The sequence below is a fragment of the Nerophis lumbriciformis genome, linkage group LG24, assembly GCF_033978685.3.
Source record: "Nerophis lumbriciformis linkage group LG24, RoL_Nlum_v2.1, whole genome shotgun sequence".
Lineage (NCBI taxonomy): Eukaryota > Metazoa > Chordata > Actinopteri > Syngnathiformes > Syngnathidae > Nerophis > Nerophis lumbriciformis.
The window spans coordinates 41,352,501-41,373,502 of record NC_084571.2 but is presented as its reverse complement, the minus strand read 5'-3'; positions in this window follow the sequence as shown (position 1 = coordinate 41,373,502).

Sequence of the window (21,002 nt, the reverse complement as noted above, 5' to 3'; positions counted from 1 at the left end):
GTCGATAGTGGATCTAACATAATATTGTGAGAGTCCAGTCCATAGTGGATCTAACATAATATTGTGAGAGTCCAGTCCATAGTGGATCTAACATAATAGTGAGAGTCCAGTCCATAGTGGATCTAACATAATAGTGAGAGTCCAGTCCATAGTGGATCTAACATAATAGTGTGAGTCCAGTCCATAGTGGATCTAGCATAATATTGTGGGAGTCCAGTCCATAGTGGATCTAACATAATAGTGAGAGTCCAGTCCATATTGGATCTAACATAATATTGTGAGAGTCCAGTCCATAGTGGATCTAACATAATATTGTGAGAGAGTCCAGTCCATAGTGGATCGAACATAATAGTGAGAGTCCAGTCCATAGTGGATCTAACATAATAGTGTGAGAGTCCAGTCCATAGTGAATCTAACATAATATTGTGAGAATCCAGTCCATAGTGGATCTAACATAATAGTGAGAGAGTCCAGTCCATAGTGGATCTAACATAATAGTGTGAGAGTCCAGTCCATAGTGGATCTAACATAATAGTGAGAGTCCAGTCCATAGTGGATCTAACATACTAGTGAGAGTCCAGTCCATAGTGGATCTAACATAATAGTGAGAGTCCAGTCCATAGTGGATCTAACATAATAGTGAGAGTCCAGTCCATAGTGGATCCAGCATAATAGTGTGAAAGTCCAGTCCATAGTGGATCTAACATAATAGTGTGAGAGTCCAGTCCATAGTGGATCTAACATAATAGTGTGAGAGTCCAGTCCATAGTGGATCTAACATAATAGTGTGAGAGTCCAGTCCATAGTGGATCTAACATAATAGTGAGAGTCCAGTCCATAGTGGATCTAACATAATAGTGTGAGAGTCCAGTCCATAGTGGATCTAACATAATAGTGTGAGAGTCCAGTCCATAGTGGATCTAACATAATAGTGGGAGTCCAGTCCATAGTGGATCTAACATAATAGTGTGAGAGTCCAGTCCATAGTGGATTGAACATAATAGTGAGAGTCCAGTCCATAGTGGATCTAACATAATAGTGTGAGAGTCCAGTCCATAGTGGATCTAACATAATAGTGTGAGAGTCCAGTCCATAGTGGATCTAACATAATAGTGAGAGTCCAGTCCATAGTGGATCCAACATAATAGTGTGAGTCCAGTCTATAGTGGATCTAGCATAATATTGTGGGAGTCCAGTCCATAGTGGATCTAACATAATAGTGTGAGAGTCCAGTCCATAGTGGATCTAACATAACAGTGTGAGAGTCCAGTCCATAGTGGATCTAACATAATATTGTGGGAGTCCAGTCCATAGTGGATCTAACATAATAGTGTGAGAGTACAGTCCATAGTGGATCTAACATAATAGTGTGAGAGTCCAGTCCATAGTGGATCTAACATAAAAGTGTGAGAGTCCAGTCCATAGTGGATCTAACATAATAGTGTGAGAGTCCAGTCCATAGTGGATCTAACATAATAGTGAGAGTCCAGTCCATAGTGGATCTAACATAATAGTGAGAGTCCAGTCCATAGTGGATCTAACATAATAGTGTGAGAGTCCAGTCCATAGTGGATCTAGCATAATAGTGAGAGTCCAGTCCATAGTGGATTTAACATAATAGTGTGAGAGTCCAGTCCATAGTGGATCTAACATAATAGTGTGAGAGTCCAGTCCATAGTGGATCTAACATAATAGTGTGAGAGTCCAGTCCATAGTGGATCTAACATAATAGTGTGAGAGTCCAGTCCATAGTGGATCTAACATAATAGTGTGAGAGTCCAGTCCATAGTGGATCTAACATAATAGTGTGAGAGTCCAGTCCATAGTGGATCTAACATAATAGTGAGAGTCCAGTCCATAGTGGATCTAACATAATATTGTGAAAGTCCAGTCCATAGTGGATCTAGCATAATATTGTGAGAGTCCAGTCCATAGTGGATCTAACATAATATTGTGAGAGTCCAGTCCGTAGTGGATCTAACATAATAATGTGAGTCCAGTCCATAGTGGATCTAGCATAATATTGTGGGAGTCCAGTCCATAGTGGATCTAACATAATAGTGAGAGTCCAGTCCATAGTGGATCTAACATAATAGTGAGAGAGTCCAGTCCATAGTGGATCTAACATAATAGTGAGAGTCCAGTCCATAGTGGATCTAACATAATAGTGAGAGTCCAGTCCATAGTGGATCTAACATAATAGTGAGAGTCCAGTCCATAGTGGATCTAACATAATAGTGTGAGAGTCCAGTCCATAGTGGATCTAACATAATAGTGTGAGAGTCCAGTCCATAGTGGATCTAACATAATAGTGTGAGAGTCCAGTCCATAGTGGATCTAACATAATAGTGAGAGTCCAGTCCATAGTGGATCTAACATAATATTGTGAAAGTCCAGTCCATAGTGGATCTAGCATAATATTGTGAGAGTCCAGTCCATAGTGGATCTAACATAATATTGTGAGAGTCCAGTCCGTAGTGGATCTAACATAATAATGTGAGTCCAGTCCATAGTGGATCTAGCATAATATTGTGGGAGTCCAGTCCATAGTGGATCTAACATAATAGTGAGAGTCCAGTCCATAGTGGATCTAACATAATAGTGAGAGAGTCCAGTCCATAGTGGATCTAACATAATAGTGAGAGTCCAGTCCATAGTGGATCTAACATAATAGTGAGAGTCCAGTCCATAGTGGATTTAACATAATATTGTGGGAGTCCGGTCCATAGTGGATGTAACATAATATTGTGGGAGTCCAGTCCATGGTGGATCTAACATAATAGCGAGAGTCCAGTCCATAGTGGATCTAACATAATAGTGTGAGAGTCCAGTCCATAGTGGATCTAACATAATAGTGTGAGTCCAGTCCATAGTGGGGAGTTCTCTTTCTTCTGTAGCAGTGTAAACTTTCTCCTTTGTAATATGATGATATTTGAGTACTTAAATAAATATTTTAAAAGATCTTCGTTTTTTCTGGACATTAATTTATTAAATAGGAAAACTTCCAAAATATAGTCCAGTTCCTAGAACCAGAACAACTAATGTGTATCATCACACAGGTTCATCTTGACGAAGGCGGCCCAGGTTGCATTTTTCAACCAAATCCACTTCAAAACCAGATTGGTAGATCCATCCATCCATTTTCTACCGCTTGTCCCTTTAGGTATTCATTAAAAATAGAAGAAAAGGGGGAAGTCTGAGCAAAAATAGACCTAGATCTGACTCTATACACCAGAGGTGGGACCAAGTCATTGTTTTGCAAGTCACAAGTAAGTCTCAAGTCTTTGCCCTCAAGTCCGAGTCAAGTCCCGAGTCAAGACAGGCAAGCCCCGAGTCAAGTCCAAAGTCAAGACTGGAAAGTCTCAAGTCAAGTCCTAAGTCCTGCATTTTGAGTTTCGAGTCCTTTCAAGTCCTTTTAACCACAGACTAATATATTAACACAGATTGTGTATGCTTTTCAAACGCTGTATTTATTTATTAAAACAAGTGCATTTTAAATTGCAGGAAAGAAAATTGTGCTGACATTGCACTTTATAATAGCACTATTAACCAGTCATTTTAAACATGAACTCATTCCTTTACAGAACAAACACATTGAAAAATAAAGTGCAAATGTACTTATTTGTACAAAAGTGTTAACATTGAAAAAACATGACATATACGTGAACATAACAAAAAAGTTGTACTTTTTATATGTCAGGGCCCTATGCTGCATTGCATCTGCAAAAGACCAAATTAGCCAAGAGTCTGTCAGTCATTTGTGCACGATGGGGGCGTAGTATGATGCCACCATGGCTGAAAACTCGCTCCACTGGAGCACTGGAGGCAGGCACTGCCAAGAGTCTTCATGTTCAATGCCCAGAACAAAAGGGGGGAGAGAGTTGTTTTGGGTTGGTGCACTACTTGTAAGTGTATCTTGTGTTTTTTATGTTGATTTAATTAAAAAAAAGAAAAGAAAAAAAAATTATTTCTTGTGCGGCCCGATACCAATCGATCCACGGACCAGTACCGGGCCGCGGCCCGGTGGTTGGGGACCACTGAGGTAAAAAAACAACAGTATGTCAGAAAGCTAGCTAAAACGGTACACATATTCATAATATAGTATACATTTTAACTGACCTTTATTTTACTATTTTTGTCTTTTTTTAGGTGGCTAAAATACGCGGTGCTGCTGACCGCCGTCTAACGTTACGTGTGATATATTGACTAACGTAACCCTGCTTAAAAAAAATCACTGAACAAAAAGTATGAATAAGGTAGTGAACTGCAACAGATTCCCGTGTTTGCAATAACGTTATAACGTTAGCAGTGAGTTTACAGCCTCACTGATTTAACTACACAGCAAATAAAAGTCACGTTACTTAGCCAATAAACGTTATCTTACATTCAAAACTTACCCTTCTTTGTGCAACTTCAAATGCCGGACGAAGTTGGAAGTTGTTGCCTCTCCATCAGTCATTTTCGAACCGCATGTGTTGCATACTGCAAACCGTTTTGTGTTCACCACCTCGTAATTTTTATACCCAAACGAAATTATTTTAGGCATCATTTTTTGTTCACTGGCGTGTGGTTTGGACATGTCTTCTTCGTTGGTTGTCCTGCAATTTGATTGGATGAATGCTGTGTGATGAAAACAAAGTAGATGTAATTTGATTGGCTGTTGTACTGAGAGCACACCAGCTGACACACGCAACGCTGATAGACAAGTACACAATGAAAAATACGGAGCGCTCCCGAATAACTTTTTCATCTTTGGGTTTTGGGGAAAGTAGCAAGTCATGTCAAGTCATGTCAATTCAAAAGGCTCAAGTCCAAGTGAAGTCACAAGTCATTGATGTTAAAGTCGAAGTCGAGTTGCAAGTCTTTTTACATTTTGTCAAGTCGAGTCTAAAGTCATCAAATTCATGACTCGAGTCTGACTCGAGTCCAAGTCATGTGACTCGAGTCCACACCTCTGCTATACACTCATTGGAATGCTCGGTAAGACCACAGTTGAGAAATATGTCCCTTAAAAGCTCCGTGTGCTCGGCCAATATCTTCAAATGGTTAACGATAATAAAACATGAATGTGATATAACAGCCTTTCTCTATCAATTGACGTGTCGCTGCAGCAGTGAGTCAGTCTCCCTCCTGTCTGTCTTAGAGCAAGCAGAGCGTCAAGCTATTATACTCCTATTGCTTTATGAAAATATCAATCAGAGGCAGCAGTGGTCCCAAGTGGGGGGCCCGTCTATAAAAACGTGGGCCTGAACTGAGCAGTCTGGGCGGTGTCATAAAGAGCGTGTCAGTGTGAAAAAAAAAAAAAAAAAAAAAAAAGGACCCCGGGGCTTAGATGTGCATTATCTCTATTTTGTTCGTCAAATAGGACAAAGCTGTTAAAGTAGCAACACACGCCAACGCTGGTAAGTAGACAATAAAGTGAGACAGACAGGTAAAAAAGTTGATCTGTGAGAGGGGCTTCATGCTGTAGACCAGTGGTGCCCAACCACCAGTCCGCATTTGCTACCGGGCCGCACAGAAACATTCATCGATTTATAAACTAACACATTTTCTCCAACTTAACTTTTGTCCGTCCCACTAACAGTGTTGGGACTAACGCCTTACAAAGTAACGCGTTACTGTAACGCCGTTAGTTTCGGCGGTAACTAGTAATCTAACGCGTTATTTTTTATATTCAGTAACTCAGTTACCGTTACTACATGATGCGTTACTGCGTTATTTTACGTTACTTTTGATGTAGTATCGGCTAGAAACAGAAGCGCTGCGGTGTCGTTCTTCTGAATCTTCCTCTGTCACAAGCCGGAGAGAAGAAAAGAGGCGCGGTCTATGTGTGTGTGTGTGTGTGGAGGGGAGGCACACACGTGATCCGCGGTTTGATATATGAAACAAAAAAAAAAGTTGTTGTCACGTTCAGTCCACACACAGCGTGGTCATGGCGAGCGGAGTAACGGAGGAGCTTGAACGCCCCCGCCATTGAATCGATGTGTTTATAAGTGCAGACTCGGTTGTGCAAAACGAGGGTTTTAAACACATGCTGAACGTGCTTGAACCACGTTACGACATCCCGTCGCGCACCCACTTCAGCAATAAGATTGTGCGAGATCTTTATGAGCAGGAGAAGAAAAAAGTTGTGGATGAACTATCCCGAGCATCATCTGTTGCGCTCATGACAGACGGGTGGACGTCCAGCGGAACTATAAGCGCTCACTTCATCACAGCAGACTGGGAGATGAGAAGACACGCCCCCTCTACGAGAGTCACCTTGCGCAGGTACTGACACAAGCAGTGGAGGAATGGAAGATAAAGATATCCCAGTCACACGTGATAATGCCAAAAATCAAATAATTACAGAGAATGAGGCAGGACTGGGACCACAGATAGGTGCTTTGCACATGTAGTGAATTTGGCATCACATCTCAGTCAATAGGATGGAGCGACTCTTTGGGAGGATCAGGAAGGAGGTTTCCTACTTCCACCCAAGCACAACAGCTGCTCATGTGCTTAAGACAAAGCAAGAAATGCTAAAGCTGCCTGCTCATACATGATGTCCCAACGAGGTGGAACTCCACTTATGATATGTTGGAGCAGCAGGCAGCTATATACTCTGCATTGACCCACAACACCCTGAAGACAAATGTCACCCTGTCTGATGATGATGTGAGAGTGGCAGGTGAGGTCCTCCAGGTGCTTAAAAGTGTTCCTGAAACGACGTGGTCGCATAGTGATGCGGGTGTGGTTCTCCCAAGGATGCAGATGGCTTCGGACACAGCTTGCAGGTAGGAAAATGATTTATTTTAAATATAAATCATATGATGAATAAACAAAAGACATGCATGTAGCACAAAAGGCAAAACAAAAGGACTAGCGTGGGAGCTAGCAGGAAAAAAATAGCATAGCATGAAATCTAAGTAGTCGTTAACAGTTGTATGGGAACAAACTAGGAAGCCAGACCGAGTGAGGCCAGGGCAAAGACTAAATAGCCCTCTGATTAGCGCCCGGGCAACAGGTGCGCGTCCCGAACACTAACCAGAGGCAGGTGAATGTAATCAGTTGACATGGCAACTGAACACAAACAAAATCAAGGTGCTGAAAACATGTGACTCAAACATAAACAAACTATGATCCGGGCAGCGGATCGTAACAGTTCCATCTCTACTGAGCACTGAAACTTCACCATCTGTGTCAATGATCCTGCCACTGAAAACAAGGATTGTACAATCCATGGCTCCAAGTGTGGAAGACAGCAGCATCACTCCAGATGTCAGCCTTTATTTCACTACCTATGTTTCAAGGAAGATGATGTGCCTTCTTATGTTGCACTTAAACTTGTTTTTTATTAATGGTCATTGGTCCAAGTTTAAAGAAAGGAGGAATGCCTTTTTATGTTGCACTGATTTTCATTCATTATGTTAAAAGGAAAATAAAAATGCATGTCAAGTTGATCAACACATTGTATTATTCTCCAGTGCAATAACAGTACTGAAATGAAGGCTAAAAGGGCATTAATGGGAGCTTTAAAAAAAAAAAAAAGAAGAAAAAAAGAAGTAACTAAATAGTTACTTTTCACAGTAACGCATTACTTTTTGGTGTAAGTAACTGAGTTAGTAACTGAGTTACTTTTGAAATAAAGTAACTAGTAACTGTAACTAGTTACTGGTTTTCAGTAACTAACCCAACACTGCCCACTAAACACACCAATAAGCTTGTTTATAGATATATATCCCAACTCCTGACAGGAAGTGGCCATTTGTTATAGTACATTAATACACATCAATGAACATATACCATTTAAATGTGTCAGGTTGTAGCCAAAGGCGCATTTTCATCTGCAGGGTCCTTGTATATAGCAGGGGTTCTTAACCTCTTTGACCTCAGGACCCAGGGCTCACTCCAATATTACAGCTGAATTAGTAATTAGGGCCCGTATGGCCCATTGCAATGGGACATAAGGACCTATTGTATTTGTAAGGTTTTATTAGGGCCCGCATGGTCCATTGTATAAGGACTCCGAAAGGGAGTCCTTGTGCAATGGGACATAAGGACCTATTGTATTTGTAAGGTTTTATTAGGGCCCGCATGGCCCATTGTATAAGGACTCCGAAAGGGAGTCCTTATACAATGGGACATAAGGACCTATTGTATTTGTAAGGTTTTATTATTCTTTATTCTTCCGCCGCCACAACAAACTGTAATTTGACCCACTTAAGATGCTTCAAAACTCACCATATTTGACCCACACATCAGGACCTGCGAAAATTACCTTTTTTTAAAAAAACCGAACCCCAAAACTCAAAAGTGCGCTCTAGCGCCCCCTAGGAAAAAAAAAAACTAGACTGCCTATATCTCCCACTAGGAAGATCGGAGAGACATGAAACAAAAACCTGTATGTAGGTTTGACTTAGACCTAGTTTTCATAATTGTATATCCTCGGGCAAAAATCAACAGGAAGTTGGCAATTCCCCCTTCAAGACAAAAAAGTACTAAAAACAGTAACTTTTGCCTCTTTACGCTGTAATTTGACCCCCTTAACATGCTTCAAAACTCACCGAACTGAACGCACACATCAGGACTGGCAACAATTGCGATCTAATAAAGAAACCTAACCCCAAATTTAAAAATTGCGCTCTCTACAGCAATTTTTGAATAAAACGGAGAAAAAACTGCTCCTCGGAAGAAAAAAATGACAAAACTGCCTGTAACTCCCACTGGGAAGGTCGGAGAGACATGAAACAAAAACCTCTCCGTAGGTCTCACTTAGACCTACATTTCATAAATTGACAACCCCCAGCAAAAATATACAGGAAGTTTGCTATTCCCCCTTCAACACAACATTTTTGTAAAAACCGGTCACCTTTCTTCAAACATTATCTCCTCTGAGCGCGTTTGTTGTTTCGGCTTCAAACTAACACAGGAGAGAGATTGAACCCTTCTGATTAAAAGTTGGCGAAAGAGTTGTGATACCTGCTCCGGTCTTGGGACGCTTCAGACTAAAAGTATACAAAAGTATTGGGACACTTAGGACTAGCACCTGCCAAATACGCGGGTCCGACCAATGCTGCTTGCAGCTTTAATCTTACTCTTGATTTTGATCATTTTAAATAAAATAAAATATCTGACCTACTTACAGTAAAATACCTACCTAGTAAAATGATATAAAAGCATGTGTTAATCACAAAGATTTAATTATCAATTTAATAAATAAACCTTAGGCTTAGGTCAGACTGATTAGACAAAATACATATACATACAATATGCATTATGTTCTGCTAAAATGAATAAACTAAATTAATAATAAATATGTTTTTTTTAACTAAAATGTCAATAAAATTAAAGTGCAACGAAAAAAAAACGACTTCCGGACAGCTTCGAAGCGATTCTGGACCACCATCCGCCGCCTCAGGAAGGGGAAGCAGTGCACTACCAACACCGTGTATGGTGAGGATGGTGTTCTGCTGACCTCGACTGCGGATGTTGTGGATCGGTGGAGGGAATACTTCGAAGACCTCCTCAATCCCACCAACACGTCTTCCTATGAGGAAGCAGTGCCTGGGGAATCTGTGGTGGGCTCTCCTATTTCTGGGGCTGAGGTTGCTGAGGTAGTTAAAAAGCTCCTCGGTGGCAAGGCCCCGGGGGTGGATGAGATCCGCCCGGAGTTCCTTAAGGCTCTGGATGCTGTGGGGCTGTCTTGGTTGACAAGACTCTGCAGCATCGCGTGGATATCGGGGGCAGTACCTCTGGATTGGCAGACCGGGGTGGTGGTTCCTCTCTTTAAGAAGGGGAACCGGAGGGTGTGTTCCAACTATCGTGGGATCACACTCCTCAGCCTTCCCGGTAAGGTCTATTCAGGTGTACTGGAGAGGAGGCTACGCCGGATAGTCGAACCTCGGATTCAGGAGGAACAGTGTGGTTTTCGTCCTGGTCGTGAAACTGTGGACCAGCTCTATACTCTCGGCAGGGTCCTTGAGGGTGCATGGGAGTTTGCCCAACCAGTCTACATGTGCTTTGTGGACTTGGAGAAGGCATTCGACCGTGTCCCTCGGGAAGTCCTGTGGGGAGTGCTCAGAGAGTATGGGGTTTCGGACTGTCTGATTGTGGCGGTCCGCTCCCTGTATGATCAGTGTCAGAGCTTGGTTCGCATTGCCGGCAGTAAGTCGGACACGTTTCCAGTGAGGGTTGGACTCCGCCAAGGCTGCCCTTTGTCACCGATTCTGTTCATAACTTTTATGGACAGAATTTCTAGGCGCAGTCAAGGCGTTGAGGGGATCCGGTTTGGTGGCTGCAGGATTAGGTCTCTGCTTTTTGCAGATGATTTGGTCCTGATGGCTTCATCTGGCCAGGATCTTCAGCTCTCACTGGATCGGTTCGCAGCTGAGTGTGAAGCGACTGGGATGAGAATCAGCACCTCCAAGTCCGAGTCCATGGTTCTCGCCCGGAAAAGGGTGGAGTGCCATCTCCGGGTTGGGGAGGAGATCTTGCCCCAAGTGGAGGAGTTCAAGTACCTCGGAGTCTTGTTCACGAGTGAGGGAAGAGTGGATCGTGAGATCGACAGGCGGATCGGTGCGGCGTCTTCAGTAATGCGGACGCTGTATCGATCCGTTGTGGTGAAGAAGGAGCTGAGACGGAAGGCAAAGCTCTCGATTTACCGGTCGATCTACGTTCCCATCCTCACCTTTGGTCATGAGCTTTGGGTTATGACCGAAAGGACAAGATCACGGGTACAAGCGGCCGAAATGAGTTTCCTCCGCCGGGTGGCGGGGCTCTCCCTTAGAGATAGGGTGAGAAGCTCTGTCATCCGGGGGGAGCTCAAAGTAAAGCCGCTGCTCCTCCACATCGAGAGGAGCCAGATGAGGTGGTTCGGGCATCTGGTCAGGATGCCACCCGAGTACCGTATTTTCCGCACCATAAGCCGCCCTGGGTTATAAGCCGCGCCTTCAATGAACGGCATATTTCAAAACTTTGTCCACCTATAAGCCGCCCCGTGTTATAAGCCGCATCTAACTGCGCTAAAGGAATGTCAAAAAAACAGTCAGATAGGTCAGTCAAACTTTAATAATATATTAAAAACCAGCGTGATGTGGGCGCGCATGGAGTCGTATATCAACATGGACGGAGCTGCGTGAAAAAAGCCACCCGGCCTCTTCGCGTAAACTTACCTTAACCACTCGCTCATCTTTTCTTCATCCATCCATCCCTTCGAGTTAGCTTTTATGATGACGCCGGCTGGAAAGGTCTCTTTTGGCAAGGTCTTCCTTTTGAATATCACCATGGGTGGAAGTTTCTGGCCAATAGCATGGCAAGCTAGAACCACAGTGAAGGATGACTTCTCATTCCCTGTGGTGCGAATATTCACCGTACGTGCTCCCGTTGTATCCACAGTGCGGTTCACAGGAATATCAAAAGTCAGTGGAACCTCGTCCATGTTGATAATGTTCTCTGGCCGGATCTTTTTTTCAGCTATCTTGTTTTTACAATATGCACGGAAAGTAGCCAGCTTTTCTTGAAAGTCTTTAGGCAGTTGCTGTGAAATAGTAGTCCGTGTGCGGATGGAGAGATTGCGTCTTTTCATGAACCGGATCCCTGTCGCTTAGTAGGAGCCATTTTGTGGTCTTTACAGATGTAAACACACAAAGGAAATGAAACGTAATATCCGCGCACTTCTTCTTCTTCTACGCGGGCGGGTGGTTGCTTGCCGTAGAAGAAGAAGCGCTTCCTGTTCTATGGGGGCGGGTGCTTACCTTGGCGGTTGCTTGCGTAGAAGAAGAAGCACTTCCTCTTCTACGGGGAAAAAAGATGGCGGCTGTTTACCGTAGTTGCGAGACCGAAACTTTATGAAAATGAATCTTAATATTAATCCATATATAAAGCGCACCGGGTTATAAGGCGCACTGTCAGCTTTTGAGAAAATTTGTGGTTTTTAGGTGCGCCTTATAGTGCGGAAAATACGGTATGTTGGAGTTGGGGTGTTGGTGGAGGGAACAGTTATAAAGTCATCTAAAATAATTGGTGTTAAAAAGGGGGCAGATAAATATAAGAATAGTATTCTTCCATCTGCTCCTTTCTGATCATGGAAATGTATAAGAAACAAAAAAAACAAACAATGAAAGTGTCAACTGTACATGGCTTGTATATATGCATGTTCATGAAAGGAATGATGATGAAAAAATTATAAACGAGACAATTGTTCCACTTTGACAAAACATCCAACAACATTCAGGTATTTACATGGAACTTACACATTTTGTGCAATTATAACAATAATAAAACATTGTAAAATACATTATTTACAAGACATAATTGATAATGTTACACACACACACACATTATATATATATATATATATATATATATATATATATATATATATATATATATATATATATATATATATATATATATATATATATAAAAATCAGTGTTTCCCACACATTCATTTATTTGTGGCGGCCCGCCACGAAAGAATTACGTCCGCCACAAATGGATTTTTCGGCTTTTGACTCGCTTGACCGCTCATAAAAGCAATGGGACTCTGTCTGTGAATGTTGCTTGTAGTTACAACTCCGGTGCAGTAGGTGGCGGTAGCCTACTATGCATTGTAACTCCGCCAATAGCACTTAATTCACCTGGTGGGTCAGAAGAAGAAGACGAAGACGGACGGACGGACGGACGGGATCAAAATACGAGGGTAATATAGGTTAGATAGGTTATAGCTGCATCGCTCGCGGCTCGTCATATATTTAACGTTAATCCGCGATTTCACCGAGCGTTTCACTGACGGTGAGCAGCCTGATGCTGCTTCATTAACACCGCCGCTGTTTGACTCGGGGGCCGGGGCAGACGCACGTAGTAACAGTCACCTGTTTTCATACCGACGAGCTAACGTGTCCAGGTTATAACCCTGTTGTCAATAAACACACATGGACTGAAGCTAAATTGTCCACTGTCCACTGCAGCATGTGAATGCAATGAAAAGAATAAAATCTGAGCCAAGCAGCTGTTAAAATGTTGTCCAGGTTAATGTTTTGGCCATTAAAGGCCCTTCATTTCAAGATTTCAACTGTGATCGGGCTTTAAACAGGTGGCTGACCTGTTCAGATGGGTGTAACTGCTACTGGTCAAATAATGTGAAATAGCATTTAATTTTACATGTATGCAATGCCATTTAAATGTAATTATAGATAATAATAATAATAATAAATACTGTGTAGTGTTGTAAATAGTCAACGGGAAGGATTTTAGTAAGATATAAGCCATGAGCACTACACAGCCAGAAAAAAACCTAGGCAGGACAAGTAAAAATATTGGGGCAAGTAGATTTGAGAAGTGGGGCAAGTAGAAAAAAACCTTAACGTTGAACCCTGCATGTGTTGAGCTGCTGCCGCTTCAGGTTAGACGGCACTGTACATAGAGCGCTTCTGCTCGTTAGTAATACATTCTAATGTTGGATGTTCACTCCTTCACACAGATGAGTATAGAAAAATATTTTCAACGGCCGAAAAGGGCTCGACTTGGAGAGGAGGTAGGCCTACAGTCCGGACCACAGGTGCGACCTGTTCAGCAGCAGCAGGAGGAGGAGGAGGAGGAGGTTGACTGACTGTGGCAGGACACCTCTGCCTCTGTTTCACTTCATGTTGCTGGTAAATAATATGGTTGTAGTAGTAGGCTAAAGTTAAATTATTTAGTATTCACTAATTAAAGGGGCAGAGCTTTAAGAGACATTTTAGCTTTTATATTTTATAAGATATATTTTTTTGTAAGAACCACAATTAATAAATATATTTCAGTGAATCACTAATTGTTCAAATCTGTATATAAATATGTACATAAAATGTTGTAATTATATTCCAACTCAGCGTTCTTCTTGGTCATCGCCGCTGCCGCCGCCCGCCCCTCGACCACACCACCACAAATAGATGCCTGTCCTGTGGGAAACACTGTATATATATATATATATATATATATATATATATATATATATATATATATATATATATATATATTGCATTCTATTTTAGTTGCTTTATTAAGTTTACAACCCCCTGGCCTTGTTTTGTACTGTTTCTGTACGTGTTTTGTTTATTATTATTTATTGATTGTATGTAAATGTTGCATATTCCATCCATCCATCCATCCATCCATCTTCTTCCGCTTATCCGAGGTCGGGTCGCGGGGGCAGCAGCCTAAGCAGGGAAGCCCAGACTTCCCTCTCCCCAGCCACTTCGTCCAGCTCCTCCCGGGGGATCCCGAGGCGTTCCCAGGCCAGCCGGGAGACATAGTCTTCCCAACGTGTCCTGGGTCTTCCTCGTGGCCTCCTACCGGTCGGACATGCCCTAAACACCTCCTTAGGGAGGCGCTCGGGTGGCATCCTGACCAGATGCCCGAACCACCTCATCTGGCTCCTCTCGATGCGGAGGAGCAGCGGCTTTACTTTGAGCTCCCCCCGGATGACAGAGCTTCTCACCCTATCTCTAAGGGAGAGCCCCGCCACCCGGCGGAGGAAACTCATTTCGGCCGCTTGTACCCGTGATCTTGTCCTTTCGGTCATAACCCAAAGCTCATGACCATAGGTGAGGATGGGAACGTAGATCGACCGGTAAATTGAGAGCTTTGCCTTCCGGCTCAGCTCCTTCTTCACCACAACGGATCGATACAGCGTCCGCATTACTGAAGACGCCGCACCGATCCGCCTGTCGATCTCACGATCCACTCTTCCCTCACTCGTGAACAAGACTCCGAGGTACTTGAACTCCTCCACTTGGGGCAAGATCTCCTCCCCAACCCGGAGATGGCACTCCACCCTTTTCCGGGCGAGAACCATGGACTCGGACTTGGAGGTGCTGATTCTCATCCCAGTCGCTTCACACTCAGCTGCGAACCGATCCAGTGAGAGCTGAAGATCCTGGCCAGATGAAGCCATCAGGACCAAATCATCTGCAAAAAGCAGAGACCTAATCCTGCAGCCACCAAACCGGATCCCCTCAACGCCTTGACTGCGCCTAGAAATTCTGTCCATAAAAGTTATGAACAGAATCGGTGACAAAGGGCAGCCTTGGCGGAGTCCAACCCTCACCGGAAACGTGTCCGACTTACTGCCGGCAATGCGAACCAAGCTCTGACACTGATCATACAGGGAGCGGACCGCCACAATCAGACAGTCCGAAACCCCATACTCTCTGAGCACTCCCCACAGGACTTCCCGAGGGACACGGTCGAATGCCTTCTCCAAGTCCACAAAGCACATGTAGACTGGTTGGGCAAACTCCCATGCACCCTCAAGGACCCTGCCGAGAGTATAGAGCTGGTCCACAGTTCCACGACCAGGACGAAAACCACACTGTTCCTCCTGAATCCGAGGTTCGACTATCCGGCGTAGCCTCCTCTCCAGTACACCTGAATAGACCTTACCGGGAAGGCTGAGGAGTGTGATCCCACGATAGTTAGAACACACCCTCCGGTTCCCCTTTTTAAAGAGAGGAACCACCACCCCGGTCTGCCAATCCAGAGGTACTGCCCCCGATGTCCACGCGATGCTGCAGAGTCTTGTCAACCAAGACAGCCCTACAGCATCCAGAGCCTTAAGGAACTCCGGGCGGATCTCATCCACCCCCGGGGCCTTGCCACCGAGGAGCTTTTTAACTACCTCAGCAACCTCAGCCCCAGAAATAGGAGAGCCCACCACAGATTCCTCAGGCACTGCTTCCTCATAGGAAGACGTGTTGGTGGGATTGAGGAGGTCTTCGAAGTATTCCCTCCACCGATCCACAACTTCCGCAGTCGAGGTCAGCAGAACACCATCCGCACCATACACGGTGTTGGTAGTGCACTGCTTCCCCTTCCTGAGGCGGTGGATGGTGGTCCAGAATCGCTTCGAAGCCGTCCGGAAGTCGTTTTCCATGGCTTCCCCGAACTCCTCCCATGTCCGAGTTTTTGCCTCCGCGACCGCTGAAGCCGCACACCGCTTGGCCTGTCGGTACCTGTCCGCTGCCTCAGGAGTCCTATGAGCCAAAAGAACCCGATAGGACTCCTTCTTCAGCTTGACGGCATCCCTCACCGCCGGTGTCCACCAACGGGTTCTAGGATTACCGCCACGACAGGCACCAACTACCTTGCGGCCACAGCTCCAATCAGCCGCCTCGACAATAGAGGTGCGGAACATGGTCCACTCGGACTCAATGTCCAGCACCTCCCTCGTGACATGTTCAAAGTTCTTCCGGAGGTGGGAATTGAAACTCTCTCTGACAGGAGACTCTGCCAGACGTTCCCAGCAAACCCTCACAATGCGTTTGGGCCTGCCAGGTCTGTCCGGCATCCTCCCCCACCATCGCAGCCAACTCACCACCAGGTGGTGATCGGTAGAAAGCTCCGCCCCTCTCTTCACCCGAGTGTCCAAAACATGAGGCCGCAAATCCGATGACACAACTACAAAGTCGATCATAGAACTGCGGCCTAGGGTGTCCTGGTGCCAAGTGCACATATGGACACCCTTATGCTTGAACATGGTGTTCGTTATGGACAATCCGTGACGGGCACAAAAGTCCAATAACAAAACACCACTTGGGTTCAGATCCGGGCGGCCATTCTTCCCAATCACGCCTCTCCAGGTTTCACTGTCGTTGCCAATATGAGCGTTGAAGTCCCCCAGTAGAACGAGGGAATCACCCGGGGGAGCACTCTCAAGTACTCCCTCGAGTGAATCCAAAAAGGGTGGGTACTCTGAGCTGCATATTATTAAAAAAAATCAATAAAAATCACATTTTACTTGCGGTATAAACAGTCAGCTGGAGAAAATGAAATCATAGACTAATTAGCACCACAGGAACATTGTCATGCTAACATGCTAGCTGAGCATGTTAGCATGACAATGTTCCTGTGGTGCTAATTATTCTAATTGCTTTGTCAAAAGCCTGTTTTGGGTTGCATTTTAGGAACTAAACACAATTCAAAAAAAAAGATCTGTTTGTAAGTTTACATGGTCCGTAATAGTGCTAATTAATAATGAAGACTTTCATGAATGTTGTGGGCGACCTCACCTGACCTGCTGTTAGCCTCCTCTGACAAAGCCTGTTTCAGACTAATTATTTATTACCGCTAAGAGTACATATTTATTACAGCTAAGAGTACATATAACGCATTCTTTTTAATCTGGATATTGTTTTGTAATTATATGGACTTTTTTATACCGGACATCATTTTTTTTATTGTCGTAATACTTGCTGCTTTTCAGTCAGGCAAATAAAGAGACACCTCTGAAATGAGATAGTGATTATTTATTATTATTATTATTGAAATGGAAGCACATAAACACTGGATATTTATTACTGTTACTGCCACAAAGTGTATTTCTAGTTGAAAAAATGTGTTTGAGGATTGGTTTGTTTATGAAGCTTGAAGCTCTGTTACTTTCTGTTCATTGACAGTCATGATTTAGTCAATTTAATCGTAGGTGTATTTTTTTTAGATATTTACTTAGTATTACTTTCTTTAAAAACATTTATTCAGCATTTTTTAACTTTAGAAAGTTTTATGGTTGAAACCGATAATGATGCCAAAAAACAAACATAAAAAATAGACGGGAAGTCCTCAAATGCTTATTTTGAAAATGTAATTTTGTTTATAGATGATATGCAATCTGTTGTTGTGTTCCCAAGTTTGAGTGCACATACATCATACTTGCCAACCTTGAGACCTCCAATTTCGGGAGGTGGGGGGTGGGGGCGTGGTCGGGGGTGGGGCGGGGCGTGGTTAAGAGGGGAGGAGTATATTGACAGCTAGAATTCACCAAGTCAAGTATTTCATACATATATATATATATATATATATATACAGGTAAAAGCCAGTAAATTAGAATATTTTGAAAAACTTGATTTATTTCAGTAATTGCATTCAAAAGGTGTAACTTGTACATTATATTTATTCATTGCACACAGACTGATGCATTCAAATGTTTATTTCATTTAATTTTGATGATTTGAAGTGGCAACAAATGAAAATCCAAAATTCCGTGTGTCACAAAATTAGAATATTACTTAAGGCTAATACAAAAAAGGGATTTTTAGAAATGTTGGCCAACTGAAAAGTATGAAAATGAAAAATATGAGCATGTACAATACTCAATACTTGGTTGGAGCTCCTTTTGCCTCAATTACTGCGTTAATGCGGCGTGGCATGGAGTCGATGAGTTTCTGGCACTGCTCAGGTGTTATGAGAGCCCAGGTTGCTCTGATAGTGGCCTTCAACTCTTCTGCGTTTTTGGGTCTGGCATTCTGCATCTTCCTTTTCACAATACCCCACAGATTTTCTATGGGGCTAAGGTCAGGGGAGTTGGCGGGCCAATTTAGAACAGAAATACCATGGTCCGTAAACCAGGCACGGGTAGATTTTGCGCTGTGTGCAGGCGCCAAGTCCTGTTGGAACTTGAAATCTCCATCTCCATAGAGCAGGTCAGCAGCAGGAAGCATGAAGTGCTCTAAAACTTGCTGGTAGACGGCTGCGTTGACCCTGGATCTCAGGAAACAGAGTGGACCGACACCAGCAGATGACATGGCACCCCAAACCATCACCCAACCATGCAAATTTTGCATTTCCTTTGGAAATCGAGGTCCCAGAGTCTGGAGGAAGACAGGAGAGGCACAGGATCCACGTTGCCTGAAGTCTAGTGTAAAGTTTCCACCATCAGTGATGGTTTGGGGTGCCATGTCATCTGCTGGTGTCGGTCCACTCTGTTTCCTGAGATCCAGGGTCAACGCAGCCGTCTACCAGCAAGTTTTAGAGCACTTCATGCTTCCTGCTGCTGACCTGCTCTATGGAGATGGAGATTTCAAGTTCCAACAGGACTTGGCGCCTGCACACAGCGCAAAATCTACCCGTGCCTGGTTTACGGACCATGGTATTTCTGTTCTAAATTGGCCCGCCAACTCCCCTGACCTTAGCCCCATAGAAAATCTGTGGGGTATTGTGAAAAGGAAGATGCAGAATGCCAGACCCAAAAACGCAGAAGAGTTGAAGGCCACTATTAGAGCAACCTGGGCTCTCATAACACCTGAGCAGTGCCAGAAACTCATCGACTCCATGCCACGCCGCATTAACGCAGTAATTGAGGCAAAAGGAGCTCCAACCAAGTATTGAGTATTGTACATGCTCATATTTTTCATTTTCATACTTTTCAGTTGGCCAACATTTCTAAAAATCCCTTTTTTGTATTAGCCTTAAGTAATATTCTAATTTTGTGACACACGGAATTTTGGATTTTCATTTGTTGCCACTTCAAATCATCAAAATTAAATGAAATAAACATTTGAATGCATCAGTCTGTGTGCAATGAATAAATATAATGTACAAGTTACACCTTTTGAATGCAATTACTGAAATAAATCAAGTTTTGCAAAATATTCTAATTTACTGGCTTTTACCTGTATATATCTACATCCTGAAAATATGCAAACAAAACTGTGTTTGGATAATTGATACTTCAAACTTGCATAAATAGATATTAAGGAATATAACAACTTGGCTTCTGAGAGTTTCAAAATGTAATGAATAAAATGCTAAAGTTGTTGATAAACAAGCAATTATTTTAATAATTAAATATGGTCATTTTAAATGAATTATGATAATTTAAAATTAATTATTTCAAATATGTTTATTTTAATGTATAATTCTATGGCTGGATGTAATAAGGAGTCACAAAAAATAAAAATAAAAATACAATTAATTTTGATGTTTTTAGCAAAATATAGTAAAAATGTATTTAGTTTTTTTTATTTTTTATTAATAAATATCTATTTATTTTTAGGTAAGATAAACATAATAATACAATGTATCTCTAGTCTGGATGATTTAGTTCTTGTCACCCTGTTGTCCTCCCGTAGTGAAAAAAGGCTGTCCTCACTCAGGTCCGCATGGAGCTGGAGGGGGCGTGGCCTCCAGCTCCGGCTGAAAATCGGGAGATTTTAGGGAGAATATTTGTCCCGGGAGGTTTTCGGGAAAGGCGCTGAATTTCGGGAGTCTCCCGGAAAATTCGGGAGGGTTGGCAAGTATGACATACATGAAGGTGTGTGTTGCTGAGCCCGACCTGGTTTTAAGAACCCTTTGAACAATCTCATTTCATTGACAACCTGGTCTGGTGAAGATAATGCCCTTTGTTTAAAAAAAATAAAAAATATTTTTTTTCTTGAACAAAAAAGAAACAAATTAAATTAAAAAAAGTTACATAGAAACTCGTAATTTTGGAAAATTAGTAAAATAACTTGTTTGAAAATGAGTGTAAATGAGGTGGAGGGAGGGTTTTTGGGTTGGTGCACTAAGTATATCTTTTTTTTTTTTTTTATATTGATGTAATAATAAACAAATAAAAACACTAGATATTTATTACTGTCAATTCCTTACGGCCACAAAGTATATTTCCACCAAAACGTTCCCATTATTTTACACTTTAATCAGATTATACCCACACAATTATTTTTGGGGACCATTTACTGACGCCTAGTGGAGACTCAGGGCAGTGCTTCATTGTACTCACCACGCCTAGTTGGAGCATTCACTCATTAGGGCCCGCATGGCCCATTGCATAAGGACTCCCAAAGGGAGTCCTTATGCAATGGGACATAAGGACCTATTGAATTTGTAAGGTTTTATTATTATTCTTTATTCTTCCGCCGCCACATTAAACTGTAATTTGACCCACTTAACATGCTTCAAAACTCACCATATTTGACCCACACATCAGGACCTGCAAAATTTTTTTTTTAAAAACGAACCACAAAACTCAAAATTGCGCTCTAGCGCCCCCTAGGGAAAAAAAAAAACTAGACTGCCTGTAACTCCCACTAGGAAAGTCGGAGAGACATGAAACAGAAACCTCTATGTAGGTCTGACTTACACCTACCTTTCATAATTGTACATCCTCGGGCAAAAATCAACAGGAAGTTGGCAATTCCCCCTTCAAGACAAAAAAGTACTAAAAACAGTCACTTTTGCCTCTTTGAGCTGTAATTTGACCCCCTTAA